This window comes from Palaemon carinicauda, chromosome 8 (genome assembly GCF_036898095.1).
Source record: "Palaemon carinicauda isolate YSFRI2023 chromosome 8, ASM3689809v2, whole genome shotgun sequence".
Lineage (NCBI taxonomy): Eukaryota > Metazoa > Arthropoda > Malacostraca > Decapoda > Palaemonidae > Palaemon > Palaemon carinicauda.
Window position 1 is genome coordinate 155,363,226 of NC_090732.1, and position 26,601 is coordinate 155,389,826.

Sequence of the window (26,601 nt, forward strand, 5' to 3'; positions counted from 1 at the left end):
GAAGTGTTCTATTCTTCTTCATTTGATTTTAAAGTGTGGGATAGTTTTAGAATTTTTACATAAACCTTGATCTATAAGCTATTCTCATATTTGTTATTGCATCATGCGATGTAATGTAAATATCACTGGAATCGTTCTTTAAAATTAAATGTTTGTCTGTAATTTGTCTCCCTCAGAACATCAACAGCGAGACATTAAGCAATGTTAATATATTTTTATCTTCTATTTATTATATTTTTTTTTATTGATATGAAGATTACCATTTTTTTTTAAATAGACAGTATATTGATAAATATAACCGAACGTGGCCAATGCCTCTAGTGTTATCGTTTTGAAGTAGAATTCTGATTGATATCAGTCGTCAAAATCCGAGCAGTGACATTAGCAAAGGATATTAGACCTAATCCGAATCACGTTATATGTTAAAGGCTACTACAGGAGTTCCTAAATGACATTCATCAAGATAGGTCAAACAGGTAAGCATATACTCTACGGAACTTAGTCCTTGTAATTTTCTTATCAAATCCCACACCCGAAAAGTTAAAAAGATTTATTTGTCATATACACTTCAAGGAAACACCAGAAGAATTTTTTGTTGTAGTCTGTCATAATATCATAATCTACGCCTATTGACACATAGGGCCTCGGTTAGATTCTGCCCATCGTTTCTATCCTGAGCTTTTGGTAAAATTATAGAATGGTGCAATCAACGGTTTGTAGAAAATGAGAGTAGTTTGGAATGTATTATGTGGTGTTTTGAACACTATTGATAATAATTCCATAAGGAAATCCGGTATTATTGTAGTGTATTACAGGGCAATGTAACCTAGGAAAAAAACCTACTTTCGTATAGAAAAAGTTACGCTCTCTTTGAAAATAACACTTTCCCGTCGCAAATGAATAATTTCAGAAATATATATATATATCTATATCCTACGATAATGGGGGACCCCCCCCCAGTGGGAACTTGTGGTTTTGGGTGGGGAAAACATACTGGGGAAACAATATATAATCGTAAAACAAACCTTCTTCTCTCTACATTACCTTCTTGAATGTATAATAAATGGAGGAAAATACAAAACAGTATAGCTGTATAAACTTTGGAGGCGCCGTTGCAAAGATTATGTCCCATAAAAAAATACAGTAACCAGTGCTGCCAACGTGTAATGTAGATCAAATGTTAATGCAGCATGCTAACATTAGCAGTGTTTTTCATTTAATTTTTCTCATTCTACTTGCCCCTTGTAGACGCTCTTGTACGTACGTTTGTACATAGCAGCTTTTGAATTTCTGCGTAAAAACCCCGCCTCCCTGCGCAGAGACTTTTCCTCCACCAATAGGATTTCTTTTCTAATCGTGAAATGTAATTGTTCATCTCTCTACCAGCTATGTTCAAGTCTATTACTTGATTAGTTATGTAATACCCTCATATATATACATAGTACGTTTGACCCCAGTATTACTCGTTTTATTATCTTATACCTTATAAAATCACCTCATTTTATATACCCAAATATTATTTATCATACATTCCACTTTATCTTCATATACAGTAGACCCCCGGGATACGGCGTCCCCAGCTTATGTTTTTTTCACGTTACGGTGTGGAATACGATGTTTTTTTGTCCCCTCGTCACGACATTTTCCCCTTCTTACGGCATCGAATTCCAAAATTCAAACTTGGCGGTTTTTACGCGTACGACTGTGCGAGTCACTAGCCTACCACCACGCTCATACATCACTGCATACGTCACTATTATTACAAGACATCGTTGCAATACCCTGGAAGAGATGGAACGCCTTTTGTTGATAGGGATAAAGGACAAAGAGATTGTTGCAAACGATCATTTGTGAGAAGGGCCAGCGTGATGAACAGAAAGAAAGAAAAAAGTGAAGCAAAGAAAACTAAGATAGCATTAACAAGCTCTTTTAAAAAAGTCCTCTCTCTATTTCTGTTTCTCTCTAAACATATCATTAACATGTTCTTTAAATAAAATCTCTCTCTCTCTCTCTCTCTCTCTCTCTCTCTCTCTCTCTCTCTCTCTCTCTCTTGTTCTTCTTCGCTGTTAGTGTTAGAGACGTCTATTATATTTTTTTCCGAGAGAGAGAGAGATTAAACAAAAATGTGTTTAGAGTACATTATGATTTTTACCAGCGTCAACGAGTTGAAAGACAATTAAATGTAACCAAGAAAGTAATATCAGCGAATCTGAATTCCTTTATTAACTAAAACAAATACTGAGACAAACACACTCATGTGCGTATGCACAAACACACACACAGGTTTAGGAATTGCTAGCAGTAGAAGACAGACGGTCGGGGAGAAGGTAGAGATGGTGACTGCGCTAACGTACTGTAACTCAGTGATGAAAATTAAAAATCAAAAGAAAAAAATAGTAAAAAATATGAAATATAAAAAAATAAAAAAAGAAATAACCTAAGTTAGATTAAAGTTTCCGTAGTGTAAGTTATCGCAGTCACCATCTCTACCTCCTCGCCGATCGTGTCTCCTTCTGCATAGGAATTTCTACACCTACACCTGTGTTTGTGTGTTTGTGCATACGCACACGAGTGTATTTGTATATATTTACTGTATATTTGTTTTAGTTAGTAAAAGAATTCAGATTTGCTGATGTTGCTTTTTTAGTTACATTTAATTGTCTTTTCAACTTATCGACGCTGTTAAAAATCATATGTACACAACACATTTTTGCTCTCTCTCTCTCTCTCTCTCTCTCTCTCTCTCTCTCTCTCTCTCTCTCTCTCTCTCTCTCTCTCTCTCTCTCTCTCTCTCTCTCAGAAAAAAATTAATAGATGTCTCTAACACTTAACAGTGAAGAAGAATGAGAGAGAGAGAGAGAGAGAGAGAGAGAGAGAGAGAGAGAGAGAGAGAGAGAGAGAGATAATTTATTTAAACAACATGTTAATGCTTTATTTGAACAGGTCGTCTTATGGAGAGTGTTAGTGACAAGTGTATGAGTCATTTTAGAAATATGTTGAGGAATCGTCAGAAACAGGCTTCTTTGGATAGATATTTCTCCAAAAGAGAAGTGTCAGAAAGCAAAGATGATATAAGTGATTCTATTAAAAAGCTAAAAAAGAGTAATTTTTAAGTTCTAGAAAAAAAAAAAAAAAAAAAAATTCAAAAGACAAATTTTAAGTGTTTACAGTAATAGTAAGACTAAATTTATTATTAAGTGTACATAACATAATTAGCATTGATACGTTTTTATATTTACCGTCTCCTCCCCCCTCTGCCTCCGCCCACTACCAGCTCAAGTCACGTCACTCCAAAGGTAAATAAAATTTAATTTTTCCTTTACAGTACAGTATATAATTTTTATTTATACCTGTAATGTTTTTTAATTATATACATGTACTGTACAATACATGTATATTATATATAAGTATACTGTAGTACAGTGCTTACTGTACTATTTTGTTACGTACTAATTTTCAATGTTTTTACCTGGGGTTTTGCACGCATTAGCTATTCTATTGCCCGCCATACGACATTTTCACCATATGATACCAACTCCAGAATGGACTAATGTCGTATGGTGGGGGCCTACTGTATTACTTTTATACATTTTGTTATTACCTTGTCACTCCCAGATTTCACATAAATACTTGCTCTGGACAAGTTTCCCATTCTGTTCATTCATGTTTACTCTCTAGACTCCGTTGCTTTTCCGTTAACCATTAACCAATCACGAACCCATACGTATGTAAAGTTTGCACGGGGGTGTTAATATTTCCCTACCCCCCACCTTCCAACAAGCCCTTTTCCGTGGAGACCTTTGCCCAAGTCTCGTCTTTGTTAGTTCAAGTGTCGTCTTTTGCGTATTTTACGATCTAAGTACTGTATTAGAAAATTGTAGCCGCTTCAGTAATCCATACTTGAAACTATTTTGGTGTATTCCAATGTTGATAATTTTCTTAAATCACGTAATGTTATATACCAACTTTTACAGTGTTCCAAGTGCAGCACTAATCTAAGGCAAAACACTCAAGACACCACAGACTCAGTCACAACACCCCCGTGACCCCTAAGTTACGACGTCACGATCATAAAAGTAAGTCATTAATTTCTTTAACTTTTATGTGTTAGTTTTATTATATTTTGTTAGAGTACGAAGCTCAGCATTACCAATTGCCAATGCATACGAGGGTGATGTGTTATTTTCCTGTGATCGTAAGTGAGGAACAAGAACCATTATATTTAACATTGTAAATGTTAGCGTAACATTACTAATGTTAGTGTGCGCAGCTCAACATTACCGCTTGCCAGTACATACAAGCTTGATGTTTTATTTTCATGTGAGCGAAGCGAGCTAATGGCGAACCAAGAACCACTATATATAATGTTTTTGGACTTAGGCCATGTCGTCCTGATGGAAGTTCCAAAGGTATCCAGAATTCTAACTCCTGGAGCGAATATCCCTTAAAATTTAAAAGGGGATATCGCGTAATATCAGAGGATGTATTCTTGACACGTCATAACTATCTACACCCCTAAGAGCGCTTTCGCTTCGAGGGGAAAAGTGGCAAGAATATAGGAGAGTCGTTAAAAAGGCGATGCTCCTACCGTACTGTAAATAGTGCGCCAAATGGCCACCGCGCGGCGCCACCAAGCCATTCTTTCTGCCGTAGCTTTGTTGACCGGTGTTATCCCGTGTTATCTCTTGCTATTTTGGAGTTTATTTGTCGCTATGATGTCTTCACCAGCCTTATCTGCTTCTGGAAAGTTAAGTAATATCTTTGAGTTGTGTAAATGTAAGCTCTTGCCAGTATTGCTCTTCGTTTGATATCGTAATTAACGTAACGAGCTGTTGCCAGCCGGATGGCATCATGGACGTGGTCATTTTTTCTTGTACATTTAGTTAGCCAGAACAACTTTCCCGGCATTATTTGCTTTAATAACTTTAGCTATTTAGAAATTTAGCTAGGGATTTTTATATTATGTCAGTGTTGTCGTGGTTTTGGCTATTTATAATCGAGCCTCACGAGTGCTAGGCTTCCTAGCCTAGGCTCCTACACACTTCATGCATGATATAACCTTCCTGGTAAAGTTTTATTGAAGCTCAGGCAATATTTTATACAATTAAGATATTACTGCATAAAATTTTCCTCTTCCAAGATAGTATACAAGAGAGTTTCGGTGAACGATTCTCAATGCTCCTAGGCTACTAGCCTAGGGGCTTTAGTATACTTTCATACATGTCCCCATTGCTCTTGTATTGTCTTTTAAGGGGAGACTGACACCTCCTATACCTTTTAAGTCGATATTAATCTCCTGGTGAGATTTAAGAGCAATCCCCCTTCCCTCTGATTAGCCTAGGCTATCCTCAGTTAGCTTTGCTGTGAACTGAGTTCTGGCAAAGTTTTACTGGGGTGTTTCGTTTCTTTCTCTTAACCACTGAGTCGGTTTTTGAGCTTAGAACAGGACATCAGAGTGATAAGTCTGTGTTAGGCATCTTACTGTCTTGGTGAAATGATTTCACAAGTCAGGTTAAGTTGTCTTTACAGGAGGCTAGTCCTCCCTAGACCATATTTGGAGGTTTTGTATGACAATTCCTCCTTCCTTGGTCTTGCAGACAGTCTTGTGCTGGTAGATCTTAGACCGAAGAAATGATTTCTTCCTTGCCTAAGATCTCTGGTATGAGATTCTGTTCTCTTGCGAGATTGTGTCCTATGTGCCGCTTTCTCACTTGACTAACCCAACCTGGGGAAATGATTTCCCCTACTTGAGGTTACTTTATGAGATCAGAATCCTTCAAGTTAGGTAGTGCCTTCGGGTATTACCTTACTTATAGGACCCTTACCCCCTCCCCTCTGTCTCTTTTGTGTTGGATGAGCCATCACCCTTTCTGGCCGTCATTCTACATTTGACCCTATGGGTGATCTGAAGAATTGGCCTGAGGTTCCCTGTCTGCCGCCGGCTGAGCCGGCTGCCGGCAGGTACCCTCATATTCTTTAGAGTGTTCTTCAGTCCTCCCTTGGACTGCCTTCCATAGCCCATATGGATGGGATATGGTTGGGTGGAAGGCCAAATATAATTCCCCCTTCCACTTGAACCCTCATTTTTGGATGTAGGCCGGCAAAGCTGAGCCTTTGCCTTCCTCCATCCTCTCTTTTTCTCTGCCTTTCCTTATTCTGGGCCGGCCGCCGGCAGCCATGTTGGTTGTCTGTTGGCCGGCAGTTGCTCTGCCGCCACTTGCCGTGGGTGTCACTGATCGACGACTCAATGACAGTAGACATACTATGACCGGCTGCTGGCAACGAAGTTGTCAGACAGCAGCCGGCCACCCAAAGTCTAGACATTTGCCGCCGGCTTCCGCCGGGTCCTACTTGATAGAGGGATGCATCGGCTGCCGTCCGGCAGATCCGCTGCTGGTGACCTACTGCCCATTACTCTGAAGACAGTAACTGCCTTCAATAGCCCAGAATAGGCTGGCATATGCCGGCAGGCCAGGCAGGACTGGCGGCATGCCGCCGACAGTCAGTGCTGTAGCCCAAAAGTTTTTTTCCAACCTACAAGGTGCTTCATGGGCAGCCTATTGTGAGACCATCACATATAAGAGTGCGATTCTCTCTACCATTTAATGGTTATCAACCATTATTTTAATCCCCAATGTTGAACCTAGAAGATTGTGTTAAGAAGACACTTTATATCAAAGGATATCATCTTCCCCTAAAATTCGTTAAGAATTTAGTGTTCAATATCGGAGGAGGTCATAGCAATGGGCTGGACAGGAAACACAAGTAGGTGTCTTTCCTATTTTCTAGCTTACTCTATCCAAGTTAATATTATTAAAAATATGTATGCTGAAATCTGAGAATTTCACCGAATACTTATATGCTTTTCTTTCTTTACAGGAGGAGCATCCCGAGTGCGGGAACAACTTTTGTAGGGTCCATAGGAAGAACTTCTACGGCCATGACGTGTGCAGGGCCCATGCTCGCTGCGCAGTCACCAAGGGGGCTCTCAAGTACTGGGACCCACAGGTATGTACCGTTTGTGATAAACTGGTGAAAGAGGCTTTTGATGACCAAAACTCTACTGAGTCAAGGGATGCAGCAAGGGAGACGCTGCAAAAATGGGTCAGGGGTTTTCAGAAGAACACCTCCGGCCCATACCTTCCTAATGAGAGGATGAGGGCTTGTCTTTTCCTTAGGGCATCTTCGAATGCAATCATTCCCAGGCTCAACCTGAGATTCCCCTAGTTCAGATTCCGGTAGAATCTGACGTATCGGATGCCTTGCAGGGCATCCAATTGGAGGACAACATGTCTGTTGTCTCGGAGGAGACTGAGAACAATCTCCTAGTGGAGGAACTGGACCAGGAGGATGACGTACCTCCTGAAGCTGAAGTCGAAAAAACCGAAACGATTTCGGTATCATCAGCTGCGGTGACTGAGCCGGTGCCTTTGACTTCTTCCACTGCATCCCAGTTAGATTCCATCACGAGTACGTTGCACTCGCTGCTGTCTATGGTGCAGGACATTCAGAAGAAATCGTCCAAGAAAGAAGCTTCTCTTCAGATGGAAATGCATCAGCTGGTTGCAACACGTTTAGCCCCGAAGAAGCTAAACGTCAAGGATCTCCCCGCTTTCTCTGACGTCAATCCCTGGAGATACGCAGAGCATATGCCAATGTCGGGGGGGAAGATCTTCCTCTCGGAGAAACTGGGCACTGTCCCAGTAGAGGAAATTGAGTTTTGGCCCAGCAAAGGGGCCTATCCTGATTGCTATGTCCGTCTGAGGACGGAACCTGCATCCAAAGAGGAAACAGAGCCGAAGGAGACCATTGTCCTCGACCTCTCTAAGGCCCAGGCCTTATATACAACCACCTTGAAGGATAGGGCCTTTACTAGCTCCAAAGTGCCGGTTCTCAGCAAAAATAACCCATCCTCTATTGCTGACCCCAAACGGGCCTTCCCCTTTATGGACAAAGGGTTTAAGGCAGCCTTAAAGGCAGTCAAGGCAGGGAAACCTTGCCCTACACTGGAAGACTGTAGACCCTTTTCCCTCGCCTTTCCATCAGACGATGCAGACTAGAAGGATGTCCACAACACCTTCACAGTTGGGAAGCTGGAGGCAGATATTGCCGGACGACAGTTCGGCGAAGACCTCCCGAAGCTGTCAGACTTTCTCCTGCGCAGGGAACAGGAGACAATCGAACGTCTTGCTGCTTCCATGTCTTTAGAGACTATGGCAAGCATTCCGGACACCCCAGACATGTACATGGTTTTCGCCAAATCTCATTTGGCGACAGTCACCAAGGACCTGTACAATTTTATTAAAGCCCGAAGGGCTTGTAGAGAGTTCGAACCAAGGAAGCTGATAGCCTCCAATATCTGGGGAAAAGACCTCTTCCCAATTGAAGTGGTCAAAGAGGTCGTGGACAAAGCCGCAACGGAGAACAGGAATCTCCTCTCCAAGTGGGGCTTGTTCTCTAAAAGAAAATCTTCAGCTGATGAGGGTCCCCAGCCAAAGAATAAATCGAAACGACCAAGAGTACCCTCTCGGCCAAAACAACAGCAACAGCTTCCCGTGGCCACGGTGCCCCAGACGGTGGCACAACCAACCACCACCTTCCAACTGGTGCCCCGAACGCTGGCGACCCAATCACCTGTGTTCACCCCAGTCTTCGAAAGGCAGTCAACAACCTTTAGGCCGAAGTCTCGAGGTTCCTTTCGAGGTTCCTCTAGACGCCCTTTCAGAGGTAGGGGCAACAAAGGTGGACGTGGCCAAGGAGGTAAATCCTCCAACCAGCACTCAAAGTGAGATGCCACCTGTAGGAGGGAGACTTCTCCTCTTCCGGGATTGTTGGACCTTCGATCCCTGGGCCCACGGCCTAATCAAGAACGGACTAGGGTGGAGTTGGAGCTTAACTCCACCAAACTTCCCTCAATTCTTCCAACACTCAACCCCTATACTGGAAGAACATGTTCAGGAACTCCTGAACAAAAGAGTTACAGTATAAGGAAGGCGAAGTCCATCAGATTCCAAGGAATACTATTTTGTGTTCCGATGAATGACTCGGAAAAGCTCAGAGTCATTCTGGACTTATCACCACTCAACAAGTTCGTAGTGAACTACAAGTTCAAAATGCTGATGCTTCAACACATAAGGACCCTTTTGCCCAAACGGGCATACACAGTCTCCATAGACATGACGGATGCGTACTGGCAGGTTCCAATCAGCCGTCAAGTTTCCCCCTACCTAGGATTCAAACTACAGAAAAGAAAGTACGTTCTCAGAGCCATGCCCTTCGGTCTAAACATAGCTACAAGGGTATTCACCAAGCCTGCGAATGCAGTCATTCATCAACTATGCCTAAAGAGAATTCAGGTGGTAGCCTACCTGGACGACTGGCTGGTGTGGGCAGCATCCGAGGAAGAGTGCATGCAAGCCTCCAAGGAAGTGATTCAGTTCCTGGAACACTTAGGATTCAAGATCAACTTGAAAAAGTCTCGACTATCTCCAGCTCAAAAGTTCCAGTGGCTGGGCGTCTACTGGGACTTGCAGTCACACTGCCTTTCCATTCCATCAAAGAAGAGGGAAGAAATAGCAGGATCTGTCAAAAGACTCCTTCAATCCGCCAGGATGTCAAGAAGGCAACAGGAGAGAGTGTTGGGGTCCCTCCAGTTCGCCTCAGTGACAAATCCAGTATTGAGAGCCCAATTGAAAGATGCATCAGAAGTTTTGAGAAAATACGCATCAAACGCTCGAAGAGATCTACAAAGACCGATACCAAATCGTCTGCGATCACTACTTAAGCCATGGTCGAAGGCCAAGAACCTAAAGAGCAAGGTACCTTTGCAACCACCTCCACCATCAGTCACCGTTCACACGGATGCCTCAAAAGAGGGGTGGGGAGGTCACTCTCATCATCGGAAAGTCCAAGGAACCTGGTCTCCCCTCTTCAAAACCTTCCACATCAATTTTCTGGAAGCCATGGCAGTTTTTCTCTCACTGAAGAAACTGAAACTTCGCTGCTCAATCCACATCCGTCTGGTTCTAGACAGCGAAGTCGTAATGAGATGCCTAAACCAACAAGCTTCGAGATTGCCTCACATAAATCAAGTGATACTGGCCATCCTCCGACTAGCGGAGAAGAAGAGATGGCACCTGTCAGCAGTCCACCTTCAAGGGTTCCGCAATGTGACAGCGGACGCTCTATCCAGGATCAACCCGATAGAGTCAGAATGGTCCCTAGACGCAAGATCATTCTTTTTCATATTACGCAAAGTTCCAGGACTGCAGATACACCTCTTCGCAACGAGCGACAACAAGAAGCTACCCAGGTACATAGCCTCGCACGAGGATCCTCTAGCGGAAGCGATGGATGCAATGTCCATAGATTGGAACAGATGGTCCAAGATCTACCTATTTCCTCCAACCAACCTTCTGCTGAAAGTCCTCGACAAACTGAGATCCTTTCAAGGGACAGCAGCAATAGTGGCCCACAAGTGGCCCAACAGTGTTTGGTTCCCTCTAGTAACGGAACTACGTCTGAAGCTGATCCCGTTGCCGGACCCAGTTCTGACTCAACAGGTGCAGAAATTGACTGTCTCAGCTTCATCAGAGAAAACCCAGAACCTTCATCTCATGATTTTCTAGCCTTAGCTGTCGAGAAACTGTTCAGGATTTCTAGGGACAGTATTCTAACTTCTCAGAAGAATACAAGTCAAAGTCAACAAGAAGACAATATGAGTCTTTCTGGAAGAAATGGGTGGCCTTTGTCAAGGTGAAGAAACCTAAGGAGATTTCTACGGTTTTCTGTTTGTCCTTCTTCATCCATCTTCATGAACAAGGTTTAGCAGCCAATATGATTACTACATGTAAATATGCCCTAGCCAGACCAATGCTTTATGCCTTCCAGGTAGACTTTTCTAATGAAATCTTTAACAAGATTCCTAAAGCCTGCACAAAACTTCGGCCTGCAGCTCCTCCTAAGCCCATTTCATGGTCTTTGGATAAAGTTCTTCTCTTAGCATCAACTCTGAACAATGAAGATTGCTCGCTGAAAGACTTGACTCAAAAGGTGATATTCTTATTTGCACTAGCCTCAGAAGCCAGAGTTAGCAAAATAGTGGCCCTCTCGAGGGATGATGGCCACATTCAGTTCACAGACTGCGGAGAACTGAACCTCTTTCCGGACCCGACATTTCTCGCCAAGAACGAGCTGCCCACTAAGAGTTGGGGTCCCTGGAGAATCTGCCCTCTGAAGGAAGAAGCATCCCTCTGTCCAGTGGAATGCCTAAAGGTCTATCTTCGTAAAACTTCAGACTTTAAGGGAGGTCAGCTTTTCAGGGGAGAGACTTCTGGTTCAACGTTATCTTTGAAACAGATAAGGGCGAAAATCACCTATTTTATACGCAGAGCGGATCCAGACAGTACACCCGCAGGTCATGATCCGAGAAAAGTTGCCTCGTCTCTGAATTTCTTTCAGACGATGTCGTTTGAAAGCCTTCGTGCTTATACTGGATGGAAGTCATCCAGAGTATTCTTCAAACACTACGCGAAGAAATTGCAGGAAATAAAATTTCATGTGGTGGCGGCAGGCAGTGTAATAAAACCTGCTGTTTGATTACTGCGAAGAACAGTGCACTATTTGGGACTTTTAGTGAAGGGTGTACATGATAGACTCTCAAGGCATATCATGTTGAGTATTGTGTTTAGTGATTACACTATAGACTGTTCTATCTACACAGGTGACATTAAGCATAATAGACTAACACAAGTGCCAGGCATACTTATATGCACAGTGTTCCTAGTAACAACAGAATACATAGTGAAATTTTTATATTTCCCATAGAGTGGCTGATGTTTCCTTTTCAGGTGAAACTTATTTTATTTCTGTTATTACTGTTTATGCTTTTATGCAGAATTGTTCAGCGTAATATGTAATTGAATACAACTATGATATCTATTTTTATTGTAATAAACAATAGAAGGAATCTTTGCGTCTCTTTCGCCTCAAATATTCTAGATTAAGAATAAAGTCAGAGCATCCTTGATTCTATTAATATTTAAGAAAATATTGGGAACTAAGGTTACTACTGTTCCAAGCAAACAGGTAAGAACTGATTGTACTAAACTGTTCATCTTATTGATTTAAGGTTTCCTACACGTATATAAACCTGTCTGTCTCTTTAACAACCAGACTCGGTAGGTATCAGTAACCTACACAGATCAGTATCATCTAAGTACAAACTATGCTTTACGTTTATGATGACACTAGTATACAAACTGTTTGCTAGATTGTTCCTTAAACTCACAATCTTCGGGTTTTTTCCTCGAGTCTACCCAGACTCTTCCCTGTAGGGGGCAGGAAGCACTGACATATTTTATGATCAGTTGATTGATGTATAATGGTAACATCAAGTGTCTCTAGGTCCAGAAGACCAAAAATGGAAAAATTTTTCTCGAGATAAACGGCACTATTGAAAATCCACAGATACGTTAATACTCTGATAAACTTCCATCAGGAGGATATGGCCTAAGCCCCAAAAAACGGATTTTGAGCGAAGCGATAAATTTATTTTTGGGTGAGGTAGCCATGTCGTCCTGATGGACCCACCCTCTTTTTGACAAAAGGATAATGAATCCCTCCCTATGGTACTGTATCTGCAACACCTACAAAGCTACAAAGAATGGCTTGGTGGCGCCACGCGGTGGCGATTTGGTGCACTATTTACTGTACGGTAGGAGCGTCGCCTTTTTAACGACTCTCCTATATTCTTGCCACTTTTCCCCTCGAAGCGAAAGCGCTATCAGGGGTGTAGATATCTATGAGATGTGTCAAGAATACGTCCTCTGATATTACGCGATATCCCCTTTTAAATTTTAAGGGGTATTCGCTCCAGGAGTTAGAATTCTGGATACCTTCGGCAAATTCTCTGGGCTATATCACTGTAGTCAAATATACCTAGGAAGCTACTAATGAAGGACTTCCATCAGGATGACATGGCTACCTCACCCAAAAATATATTTTTCGCTTCGCTCAAAATCCGTTTATCGTAACAGTACTAACGTTACCGTAACGTGAGTGAAGTGATATAACAAAGGGCATTATATTAGGTTTGTGACCTGGGAACTTCTAGGTTAGGTTGGGTGGGTTTGTTAGGTTCTGTACCCTTTTTGTATTCTTATATATATTGTGTAAAGGGTATATGGAAAAATTCTTTAAAATACACACAATAATAATACCGTATCATTGCTAACATTAGTAATTCCACCGTAACGTTGGTAACGTTGTCTACCGTTGGTAATGTTGCCAATGTTACCGTTCGCAGTACATACGTGAGTTAAGTGACACCGAATTTGAACAAGTAATTATATTTAAGTATTTTAACAAAATATATATTGTAAAAGACATTATATTTAATAATTTTAAAAGAAAATATCTGCTTTCCTGTAGATAAATAACGTGATTTAACCAGTTTTCACCTTCATTTCAACCGTAATAACAGCAACAAATTCGGTGACTTAAAGTTAGTCGAATTGGTTGATCTGTTTGTTTGCGGTTGAAATAAGGTCAAATTCGGTTAAATCACGTTATTTACTATGGGAAAACATATTTTCTGTTCGAAATCACACAACTTTACCGGAAATCCATAGTTATTGATTTATGGTGGGTCAACTACCATAATTGAAAAGCTATAGCATTGTGCTAGGTATCGTCATCAATTACGTTCAAAACACGGTAAAGTTGTACTGTATTACAGATTCTCATTTTGAACAGAAAATGTATGTTTTCATGTAGAAAATGACGTGATTTAACCGAATTTGACCTTCATTTCAACCGCAAACAAACAGAACAACCAGTTCGACTAGCTTCAAGTAGCCGAACTGGTTGCTGTTGTTGCAGATGAAATAAAGGTGAAAACCGGTTAAGTCACGTTATTTTCTACAGGAAAACATATATTTTCTGTTAAAATGTTTAAATATAATGGCTCTTGTTAAAATTCCGTCCTCACTTCACTCATCAAGAACGTATGTACTGCGCATGCTAACATTATCAATGTTACGCTAATGTTAGCAATGTTACGCTGACATTACTAACATTAGCAATGCTACTCTAATATGTATTTTAAAGCATTTTTCCATATACCCTTTACACAATATATAAAAGGATAACCTAGTAGTTCCCAGGTGACAACCCCTAGCTAGGGGGAAGCCCCTGGACCCCCTTTCAGGTCACAACCCCTACCCAGGGTCAAGCCCCCAGACCCCCTTCCCAGGTCACAAACTTGTACTGGCAAACGGTAATGGTGAGCTGCGTACGCTAAAAAACATTTAATTGTTCCGTTACTGACATACAAACCACGCTATTTAATAGGGGTTATTACTTTCGGCGTAGCTGAAATGACGAGCCATTAGAATTTTAACGAGGGTTTACTACCCTGCCGCTAGTTAGCGGGGGGTAGGGAGGGTAGCTTGCTACCCTCCCCTCACACACGCCTGTGCTTGAGCTCACTTTGCTCTCGGCTCGGGTGGTAGTCGGACGTGTCCGTTTTCACCCTCGCCTTTCTGACAGCCATTTAATGCTTTTTGCTTGTCCTTTTACAGGTGTGTTTGAATTTGGCCTCTGCTATCATGCGAAAGTGTCCTGGATTACCCGACCGCCCTTGTGGTACGTTTATGTCGGCGGTCGATACGGACCCTCGCACCCTTTGTCCTTATTGTAGGGGCCAGTGGTGTGATAGAACTGATAAGTGTGATGAGTGTAGGGAGTGGTCTACCCCCCAGTGGGAGAGGTTTTCTCGGTTAGCACGCAACCTTCCTTCTGCGCACCCTCTGCTGTCTCCGGCTGGCGCTCCTACGCGCCATCGCTCTCCCGTGCGCACCCTCGCCATCGCCCTCGCACGCGCGCCAACATTTGCCTGCGCGCCAACATTCGCCTGCGCGCCAACATTCGCCTGCGCGCCAACATTCGCCTGTGCGCCAACATTCGCCTGCGCGCATGCACCAACAGTCTCCCGCGCGCGACCCAGGGTATTTCCCATCGCGCGAGCGCCAACACACTCCCCAGCGCAATCACACCCCCCCCCCCCCCACACGCGAGGCTGCAGGACAACGCGCGGCAAGGTCGTCATCGTCGCATTCCCCCCCACCCCCCGAGCACAGAACAGCGCGCTCGCTGGCAGGGGGGAAGGTTTCAGAAAGGTCCAGGGACATTTCTTCTCCTTCATCCTCTTTGTTTCAGGCAAACCCCCCTTTGATAACTCCTCCCAGGGATCGGTCGATCCCTTTCCCTCCAGAGGGAGTATCTGACAGCGCAGCTGTCAGCCAGCAGCCTTGGTTTGGGACACTGGTCAGAGCGGTCATGCGGGCGTTTAATCCTGTTCTCTCTGAACTGGGCCACAAATCCTTGGCAGCTTCTATTCCCCTGAAGAGGAAAAGAGGAGTTTCGAACGTGGTAATTTCTCCGAGGGCAAAGCTGACTCCTCGTAAGTCCTTGAGGTAGGCCTCCTCCCCTGCCCAGACTTTCTCTCCATCCCCTTCGGACAAAGACTTCCCGTCCTCAGGGGAGTCACGTGAGCTGAGGTGTTCCCCCATCGCACCAATGAGGGAAACCCCATCTCGCGCTGGAAAGTCTTCTCGGGCAGGGGTGGAGAAGAGCCTGCCACCGTCGTTGTTGGAGTCTTGCATCCCTCCCAGGAGGGAATCGAAAGACTCCAAGACTGTACCTAAGTCTTCATCAAGGCTTAGACCGAAGCCAGCCAAGCACTCGGAGAATGTCCACGAGTCCCCCCAAGAAGAGCCTTTGGGGACAGGAGACTTCGCTGCTAGTCCTTCAGGAGGAGAGCTGCAGGAATCAGAACACGCGTTCTGGCAGGTTCTGACCCTTATGACGGAATCTCAATGGGTTTGCTGACCCAGAGATTCCTCCTTGTGAGGGCAAAGACACGATCTTGGACCGAGTCTTTGGGATTCAAAGACCCTCGAAGGCCAGTGCAGCTTTGCCCTTGTCTCAAGGGGTCAAGAGTGCCAGGGACAAGATTGAAGTCCAGCTCTCCGAACTTGCCTCCTCCAGCCGATCCAGTGCCGGCAACAAGCTCCTCCCACCTCCTCGTGTCCAACAGAGAAGGTACTTCAACATCGTAGAGGAGACTTGTTTGGCTCTTCCCCTTCACTATTCGTTGGAAAAGCTTACCAGGGGAGTCCCTCTTGAGAGAGACTCCAACCGGCAGGTCTCATTCTCAGCAACGGAGATCCTTAGCCAGGAGAAGGTGGCGAAGTGTGCCATGCAGGCCATTTCTGGCTGGATATTGGCTAGGGACCCTAGGCATCCTGTTACGTTCAGAGGATTTGTCCAAAGAAAGTACCAGGAAGGCTATGGAGACCATTTTACTCTCGGGCACTCGCACGATTGAGTTTCTAGCCCACCAAGTCTCGAACTTGTGGGCTAACACCATCTTGAAACGTTGAGATGCGGTGTCTGAGATGTTCCATCAAAAGGTCCCCAATACCGAGATCAGCAGGCTCAGGCATTCTTCCGTTAAGGGGGAAAACTTGTTAGAGCCTAAGGACGTGGAGCAGGCGGCTGAGAAGTGGAGGAAGTTCAAGCAGGACTCTCTCCTACATAGGGCTCTAACATCGAAGCCCTATAAACCTCCAGCACCCCAGCAACCATGTCCTACAAGACCACGAAACCGGCAGCTGCAGCGAAGACGACGGTGTTTAAGCCCCTTCCTGTCAAGGACAAGAAAGGCAAAAAGTCCTCCAGGGGAGGAAAGAATCCTAGAGGGAGTGGCCGAGGCTGCAAACGCTAGGATTACCAGTCCCCCTGCATGTCCACCAGTGGGGGGATTCCTACAAAGTTGCGCGAACAGGTGGCTGCAACTCGGGGCTGATTCCTGGACGATTTCCGTAATCAGTCAGGGATATCGCGTCCCGTTCACAACATCTTTACCTCCCCTGACAGGGGTCCAGTGTCATTGAGCTCCCTTGCTATGGGATCAGCAAAGGGGCAAGCCCTTCGGGCAGAAGTTCAGACCATGTTGAAGAAGGGCGCTCTCCAAGAGGTCCTCGACGGGTCTCCAGGCTTCTTCAGTCGACTCTTTCTTGTAAAGAAGGCGTTTGGAGGCTGGAGACCAGTCATCGACCTCTCGGCTCTGAACAAGTTTGTCAAGCAAACTCCGTTCACCATGGAGACCGCAGACACGGTCAGACTTGCAGTGAGACCGCAAGACTTCTTGTGTACACTGGATCTGAAGGATGCGTACTTCCAGATCCCAGTCCATCCGTCTTCAAGGAAGTACTTAAGATTCAGCCTAGACAACAAGGTTTACCAGTTCAAGGTGCTGTGTTTTGGTCTCTCCACAGCACCACAGGTTTTCACCAGAGTGTTCACCCTAATATCGTCATGGGCACACAGGATCGGCATCCGTCTCCTCTGTTATCTGGACGTCTGGCTGATCCTAGCACACTCGAAGTCAGCCCTTCTTCGACACCGAGACAAACTTCTGGGACTTTGCCAAGATCTGGGGATCTTGGTAAATCTCGAGAAGTCCTCTCTGCTTCCCACTCAAAGACTGGTATATCTAGGCATGATCATAGACACCAATCTCCACAAAGCCTTCCCATCAGACGACAGGATAGCAAGGCTGAGGAGGGTCGCAAGCCCTTTCCTCAGACGAGAAGAACTTCCAGCCCAATCGTGGTTATGTCTCCTCGGTCACCTCTCATCTTTGGCTCGTCTAGTTCCCAACGGTCGCCTCAGGATGAGATCCCTCCAGTGGTGACTCAAGTCTTGGAATCAGTGTTACGATTCCCCGGATGTCATGATCCCTCTGGGACCTGCGGAACAGACGGACCTCTAGTGGTGGGTGACAGACGAGAACCTACGAAGAGGAGTGGATCTTCTCGTCCTCCCCCCGGATTTGATGCTGTTTTCGGACGCCTCAAAGAAAGGGTGGGGGTCCCACGTTCTGCAACATAGGACCTCAGGCCTGTGGTCAGAATCAGAAAAGTGCCTCCATATAAATCTGCTAGAGATGAAGGCCGTATTCCTGGCCCTTCAACAGTTCCAACAATACCTGGCGGGTCACTCTGTGGTGGTGATGAGCGACAACACCACAGTAGTGGCTTACATCAACAAGCAAGGAGGTATCTTTTCAAAGCAGCCATCCCATCTCGCAGTAGAGATACTGAGATGGACCGAAGCCCACTCGATTCCACTATCGGCACGTTTCATTCCAAGCAAGAGGAATGTGTTCGCCGACCGTCTGAGCAGTCTCAGATAGTGAGTACCGAGTGGTCTTTGAATCATCTACTATGAGATTCAGGGCCTCTGTAACACGGTTTTTTGGACTTTGCCCCTTATCAAAGCATCGGGTGTAGCTGAAAGTTGACATATGTATATTTTACAACCACACACAAATTTTGTCAGCATTATCAATAACCTAAACCCGATGGTTTTAATTTTTATAGAGTAAAAATGATCCAGCCGACGCCATGGCCAGTGATACCGAGCCAAGAGTCGAAAACATTCATTACGTAAGCAATGTAAACACCTTTGGACAAAATTTTGCCCCGCCCATCCACCAGACACCCATTCACCTTCTTCCATCTGCTCTGAAACCCATAACAGTCAAGAATGGCTAACAGGATTTGGAATTGCCCCCGTGGTTGCAAACCTGCATTTGTCTTACGACTTGCAACTTTATACAGTCATGAGAAAGCCCTTGGCCATATCTATTATAGCCTGAATAGGTAATTATTCAGTTTCTAGTTTAAATCCAATGTTTATGGTCTGATTTGTATTTAGCGTAACATGATTATAATACTTGTAATGTCATTCAGGCTTTTGAACATTTCCATTAACTATTCACTATGCCACCAAGAGAGAGAGAGAGAGAGAGAGAGAGAGAGAGAGAGAGAGAGAGAGAGAGAGAGAGAGAGAGAGAGAGAGAGAGAGAGAGAGAAAGAGATTGTATGTAAACAGTCTTTATATAACTTTTTTTGTTAAAATAAGATTTTTGTGCTAAAATCTCCATCAGACCAACGGATCATCCGATATCATTTTTTTTTCTTATTCTTAGGCCGTATGAACGTGCTGGCTATGTTTTGGGCATGACTGCATTTTGTAAATAAATCATGAATAGTTTTAGGAGTTTTATTTGTACATCTAATGGGAATCTATAGAAGTAAAGTGAATATAATTCATTTATCCTTTAAAATATTTACTACATGTAGCAAAACAAATAGTAGTAAAGATGATAATGCAATGAAGGAATGATACCATACTTTATCTTTAGCTTCAACGTCGGCAATAACATACCCAGTTGTCATAATTTGTCAGCTTAATGAAATAACCTATCATCTAATGTTAAACTTAATTTCTGAGGAGGCCATGGCTTATTGCACAGTGAAAAAACATGACAAAGACTTTATGAATGGCGGAACAATACATGGATGTGGGTGGGGTATCAGTGCTGGTGTAGTAATACTACTGTAGCAGTACTGCCGCAACAGTAGTATGCATGAATTAAACGTTATGGCCAACTGCTGGGATCATTGAGGATCATTTAGCACTTCTTACAACTACTCGAGAAATGAGCTTTTATAGCCAGAATTTGAATTTTCTGATCCAACAATGCCCATTATAGCCTTCAGTGTTATCCTGATTCATAACGAGGCCAAAGTGGGTGGAGTCTTATGAAGTCATCATTCTGACGATAATTATTGGTGAAGGTTTAAAGCGAAAATACGATACCGGCTATCTTTTTTTTTACAGTAAATAGGTAGGTAGATAGACAATGAATAAAAATTGCTTGACATTGGATATAGCAGTTATCAAATCAAGCTGGTCTACTACGTTTTTGAAAATTACCAACTATTCCATACACTTTGTCAATCTGATTGTGACCTATAAAGTAGACTGTAATTTCTTAGGAAACTTATTTTGGGAGTTAAACAAATAATCGAAGTGTTTTTGTATTTATTAACATATTTTGTTCGTTTGTTCATTATGACAATTCTCAGTGGAGAGGTTTCAGAGTTCATAAAGGTGTACTGCTTTGCTTTTATTTACATTTTTGTGTTATTGTTGGCAGAGGTATAGCCTTCGTTACGTATAACCAATCATCGATCGAGAAAGAGAGAAGAAATGCCGTCATAAGTTACGTAACGAGTGCGTTCGAAACCTTTTCTCTGAGTAAGTTGGCCTGTCTTCAAAAATCGTCACTTTTACTTAATAAAGTACCAAATTTATTCAACCTACGTAATGCAGAATATAGTCAAAATTTATGTGTAGATATAATGTGCATTCTGAATAAGCGTTATAATTATGAAATTCATAGAAAAAAAGTTATTGCGAAAAAACCGTGTTACAGGGGCCCTGAATCTCATAGTAGTAGCCAACAAAGTCCTGACTTTGTGGGGTTCCCCGACTGTGGATCTGTTCGCTACAGCACTGAACTTCAAGCTTCCGCTGTACTGCTCCCCAGTCCCGGATCCCAAGGCGCTCTGGCAAGATGCCTTCCAACAACGGTGGGACAACATCGACGTGTACGCCTTTCCCCCGTTCTGTCTGAAGAGGAGGGTGCTCAACAAGACCAGAATATCGGCCAGTCTTTCAATGACCCTTATAGCTCCGTTATGACATCACGCGGAATGGTTTCCAGACACTCTGCAACTCCTAACGGAACTTCCGAGAGAACTCCCTCCGCGACACGAGCTACTCAAACAACCACACGGCAACATCTTCCCCAAAGCCGTAGCTTCGCTACAACTCCACGCCTGGAGACTATCCAGCATCTCCTCGCTGAGAGAGGATTTTTGCAACAAGTTGCGGTCAGGATGTCTGGACACCTGAGAAAGTCATCCGCATCTGTCTACCAGGCAAAGTGGAGAGTCTTCTGTGGTTGGTGTCTTGGAAGGGGTATCTCTCCACTCGATGCCACTATTCCAGCAATAGTGGAGTTCTTTGTGTATTTGCGGGAAGAAATGTGCCTTTCAGTCTCGGCGGTGAAAGGCTATCGCTCAGCCTTAAGTCTAGCCTTCAGGCTCAAAGGATTGGACATTTCTTCCTCGCTGGAACTTTCCCTACTCATACGTAGTTATGAACTTACCTGCCCTCAGTCGGAAGTGAGACCTCCTCCATAGAACATGGTTCGAGTTCTCAGGTCTCTTAAGAGACCTCCCCACGAACCATTACGCCAGGCTTCAGATATCCACCTAACTTGGAAGGCGGTGTTCCTACTAGCTTTAGCCTCGGCCAAGCGAGTCAGTGAACTTCATGGTCTTTCTTATGATATCACCCATTCAAAGGGATGGGGGGAGGTAACGTTCAAATTCGTTCCTGAGTTTATTGCTAAGACTCTGAATCTAGGGGTGCCGGACCCTCGGTTCGACTCCTTCCGGATTTCGAGTCTTCGTTCTGTAACAGATGACCCAGACCATCTCCTACTGTGTCCAGTAAGGAGTCTGAGGCTGTATCTCGAAAGAATGGCTGCAGTACATCCCCAGGTGCAGGCATTGTTTGTGAGCACTGGGAGGACTAAGAGGAGGGTTACCAAGAACACCATCTCGACATGGATTCGTAGGGTGATCCATCTGTCCCTGAATCCAGACCATCCTCCGTCACGTCGCCCTGGAGCACATGGCGTCAGGGGCGTAGTTACGTCCCTGGCCTTCAAGAAAAACTTTTCAGTGACGCAGGTGCTCCAAGCTGGGGTGTGGAAGCGTCAGATGACCTTCACAGCCCACTACCTGCAAGACGTGACCCACAGGAGGCTCGATACATTTTCTATCGGCCCTGTGGTGGCTGCACAACAGCTGGTTTAAAACCTCAGGCTCCTTAATGGACAAGTAGCAGAAGGTTGAGGGCATTGTTACCCGGTCTTAGTCTGCATGAATGAAAAGGCACTGGCCCTTATTCTTTTCTTCATCCTCCCCTCTCTTGGGGAAAGCAGCTTCTTGGGTTCTCTGCACAGTTGACCTCGAACCACTGCAGGTAAACCATGTTTCCTTGTGTTCCTAGTATTAAGCTAATACTGTCACGTCCCCATACCCTGACCAGGTGGTATTGGGAGAATCCTAGTCTAAAGTTTCCATCTAAAGGACTACAGGTCAACTTCCTAGGACGAGTCACACTTCATACCTTCACACTCGGCTTATGTAGGCCGCAGCCCTTGTGTAGCAAGGTTCTAGCTAGGTGCAGGGACTCCTTATTGTTGAGTGCTGACACACTCAGAGTCCCCGGGCAAAGCCAAAAGCCAGTACTGGCCGGGACTTTCCACCCTTCCTAACGGGTGAGTCACCCATATTAAATAGCTTGGTTTGTATGTCAGTTACGGAACAAATGACAAATTCGTAGGTAATTTGTATTTTTCCAACTATACAAACCTTAGCAATTTAATCAAACTTGCCTGCCAGCCCTATCCCCCTTGAAATCCTACCTCTAAGCAAAGTGAGCTCAAGCACAGGTGTGTGTGTGGGGGGGGGGGGTTTAGCAAGCTACCCTCCCTACCCCCGCTAACTAGCGGTAGGGTAGTAAACCCTTGTTAAAATTCTAATGGCTCGTCATTCCAGCTACGCTGAAAGTAATAACCCATATTAAATAGCTAAGGTTTGTATAGTTAGGAAAAATTCAAATTACCTATGAATTTGTCATATTTTGATGATTTAAGACATTGATATACATGACTTTTGATTTTACTCATTATCTTAAGATAAGAATTTGAGTAATTTTTTATGCAATTTTTTTGTTATTGTGAATAAGGTGAGAAATGTTTCTTTTGATGCCATTAAATAACAGTGGTTTTTATCATGATGACATTGATGAGTAAATAATTTACCTTAGTAATGTTGGGATATTTTTGTTAATGTTGATTACAAATAAGTAATACTCTTGATGAGTGATAATGTGCAAGACATAATTTTTTTATTGCAGAAACATTTTGATGAGTTGAATAGATGTAGTTTATCTTTGAACATTTGTTTTCTGTCATTAGCATTGCGTTGAAGAAATTGATTTTGTGTTTCCATCAATAAAGCCGAGATTTCGAGGTCAGAGGTAATGGAAAATGTGATTTGAATAGTAGATGTAAAAGAATTTTAATTAATTACTTGTACAGCTGATCACAGATGACATTATTAATCTTGCCTTATGTACACAGTGAATTAAGGGTTAAATATCCCATTATCAAGAATTAAGAAAAATAACATATTTCAATTTTGTGTTGAATTGTTTGAAGGGAACAGGAAGTTTTTCTTAAAAATATGTTGATGATAAACATATGCAGTTACATTATTTTAAAAATGATTTATGAAATTTTTTTCCAATGATGATATTGATTTATTGTGCTGAGTTGCATTTTTCTTTTAATGATGATTTTGAATTGTTGTGTTGAGGTGCATTTTTTAGGTGATGATGATTTATTGACGAATTATTTTTGGGTAAACAATGAAACGAGTTAATAAGATGTTGAATTCCACAGGAATTCAGGTACGTGACCGAGAGGTGTCCTGTAAAGGAGAAAATTTCACATTGAATAAGTATGTGTATCTGATTAGGTATTTTATGAGTTTTGTCCGGTAGTTAAACAATAGAGAGACATTGATTTAAAGAAAGAGAGAGGGAGAGACGACAAAAAAGAACTTGGAGTCAACTGGCACTCAAAGCCAATGTTTGTGAAAAGTGCTTATGATGCGTTTTAGTTAGGCTATACAGGGCCTAAGTGATGAAAACATATCGCGTGACTCACTCAGTAGAAATGCGTGCATGATTCACCTGCCTGCAAGAGCAGGTAAATACACCAAGCAATGTATGATGTCACCATTACGTCAGAAGAGGGCCCCAATAAAACACAAGAACAGTCACATGACGTGACGTAATTACAATGCCCTTGTTCTGGGCTTCTGAAGCCGATGGTGGGATTGAAGAGGTGGCTCTTTCCTAAAAGTAAACTGCGATATTTGGTTATCCCTTCTCCTCCGTCCTGGGCCCACCAAGTGCCGAGTTGGCAGGCACTTATTTAACGTCAAGTTAACCACAAGAAATTTTTAAGAGTCCAAAGTAGGACGACAACAAATGTATATGTATGATTATATGATTTTTTTTTTTTTTTGTATTTCATCATTAAATCATGTATTTTTAAATATTTAACTTAGCCGGTGAATATATAATAGCTGCAACTCTGCGGCTCGACTGAAAACACACTCAAAAAACTCGCGAGCGATCGCTATGAAGGTTGCGGGTGTGCCCACCAGCGCCAACTGTCGGCCAGATACCACTCTTGTATGTAAACAAAACCTTCAATTCTTCTCTGTCGACGTTGACGACAAGACGTATCAATACTCGCTGTAGAACCTGGAGTTTTCTCAACATATTTGGTGAAGTACTTCATTTTGGTTTGAGCTTTCGCAGTGCAGGTGTTTTATCTTCATCTTAAATCTTGAACTCGTTTTTGGATAGATTTAATTTTTGATGACAAAGAGAGTATGGACTTTCTTTGTCTTTTAAATGGCCGACCCTTCCCTTAGACGGAAGTGTGTTTAGGCTTTTAGCAATTATCTTATCACGTTATAAATTAATTATAGATTTTCCTCTATATATTTTATATCTCAACCACCTCTTCGATTAGCTTTCCATTTATAATAAACATAAAAATAAATTTTAATGATTTGTTTATATGCGACCTTTCCTGAGAGTAGGCGGTCCTAACTTGGAAACCGAAGTTAAACAACGTTGAGCCCTTTCAATCGTAAATAGCTTTTAAAGAGCTAATGATTTAAAACTTATTAAATGAATAGTTTTTAATAGATATTTTATGAAAGATTTTCTTTGAATAGTCTTCGTACTGTTTCAAAGATGAACTAACGTTTAGTTTATTTATGCTACGCAGTTTGCGCTCTATCGTTACGATAGAGAGAGAGAGTATCACGGTTTCACTTTGCAGAAAGAGTAAATCGATTCTGACGTTTTGTTCATTCTTCTTTCAAAGCTTAAATGTTTTAAATTCTATTTTAAAGGAACTTTTTAATTGAAAAACCTTTCAGTTTTTTCCTTTGGTCAAATAACCTGTTTTTTTGACGAAACGTAAGTGGGCTCTTCTCTTAGGTGCGAAATCAAGAGAGAGAGAGATAGAGACGGAGGGAGAGAGAGGAGAGAAAACGTTCCGATCTTTATCTCGTCCCAAGCGGGTAACGTTGTTTTCGAGTTACTCTCGTCCCTAGTCTCTGTACGGGGAGAAAGGATAAAACGTTTTTAGTTTTTTATTCTCGTCCCAAGGCAATGTACGGTGAGAGATTGAAAACGTAGTTTTGAATGAACTAGTGTTTAGTCTCTTCCCCAGCCACTGAATTTTTTATCTTAAAATATGTTTACTGTTTTTTGCTGGTATTAATGTGCTTGCATTATACGACTGATTTCGCAATTACAGTACAACCTTTTGATGAGGGTAGAATTGCGTGCTTCAGGTAGAAATCAGTTTTATTCATACCTAATGTGAATTGTTAAAAAATTCGATTTCAGTGAAATAAGTGCAAAACAGAAAATCGTAGTGATAAAGTGATATTGCGCAAAGTGTTATCAGTGTTGCGACCGAGGGTTCGTCTGTTCGTGCCTGTCGTTCGCCTAGTCCGGGACCTCTTGCAAGCTCCCAAGCCCAGGGGAGAAGTAATGTCGTACGACTTATGGGTTCGAGAGGCCTTGATCAGCGAACAGACGTTCCCTCTATGGTATCGGGTGTATCTTACCAAGATCACCCGTACCATAAGGCGAGAGAGACGATTTTCTCCTCGTCATCCGAAGACTTTTCGCATAAGAAACCGTTGAACAAGGTTTCGAGGCCCTTTAAGCGAAAGTCAGTCCTTTCAGGACAGGTCCAGAGTCCTGGTTTTAACCATTAGGACAGCTCTGACCCTATGCAGTCATCGGAAGACTGCTCGCCGCCTAACAAAAGCGTAACACAGACTCCGAGAGTCTTTTTTGTAGGCAAGGTTTTGCGGTCACAGACGTTACCCTCGTCTCTTACCGCAACCATTCCCGTTGATCCTAAATGGGTTGTACGGCAAGACATGCAGAATAAGCTTGCCTACCTTATGGAAGACTATTCTGCCGATAAGTCCGTTGAGCCTAGCCGTTTATTTCATCGAGATCCTGGCTTTCAGCCACCCTAACGTTCCTTTGTGCGTCCTGTTGACGTTGGCGTAGCTAAGTCACGTCAGTCAGGTTGTTTAGAACCACACTCGATGCGGTCTCGTGTGGATTTTCAGCCACATTTGGACGTTAGGCCACTTGCTGATGCTCCTGTTGACGTTCAGGACGTTCGCCAACAATCGGAGTTGACTTGTTTTGACGCTGAGCGTCAACCTCCACATTCTAGAGTTGTTTTGACTGCTCAGTCTAGGCGGTCAAAGCAGTCTCGAGTGGACGCTGTGCGTCCTCACGCACCTGTTGTTGTTGACAGTTCACAGACTGTCAAGCAGTTACATGACGTTGCGTCCTGGTCTCTCACACCTGTTGTTGTTGACAGTTCACAGACTGTCAAGCAGTTACATGACGTTGCGTCCTGGTCCGCTACTAATGCACCAGTGCGTGTGGACTCTGCTTGTAAAGCATTGCCACCATGGTAGG

The 26,601-nt window shown here is 43.2% G+C and overlaps 1 protein-coding gene across 1 annotated transcript in view; it reads left to right on the plus strand.

The window, feature by feature from the left end:
* Nucleotides 1–280: 280 nt before the first annotated feature.
* The window catches only part of LOC137646044 (aprataxin and PNK-like factor), a 221,895-nt gene continuing 195,574 nt past the window's right edge, over nt 281–26,601 (plus strand). The window contains exons 1-2 of the mRNA XM_068379188.1: nt 281–476; nt 3,975–4,076. The gene's annotated coding sequence lies outside the window, so the exon portion shown is untranslated. The remainder of the gene's footprint in view (nt 477–3,974; nt 4,077–26,601) is intronic.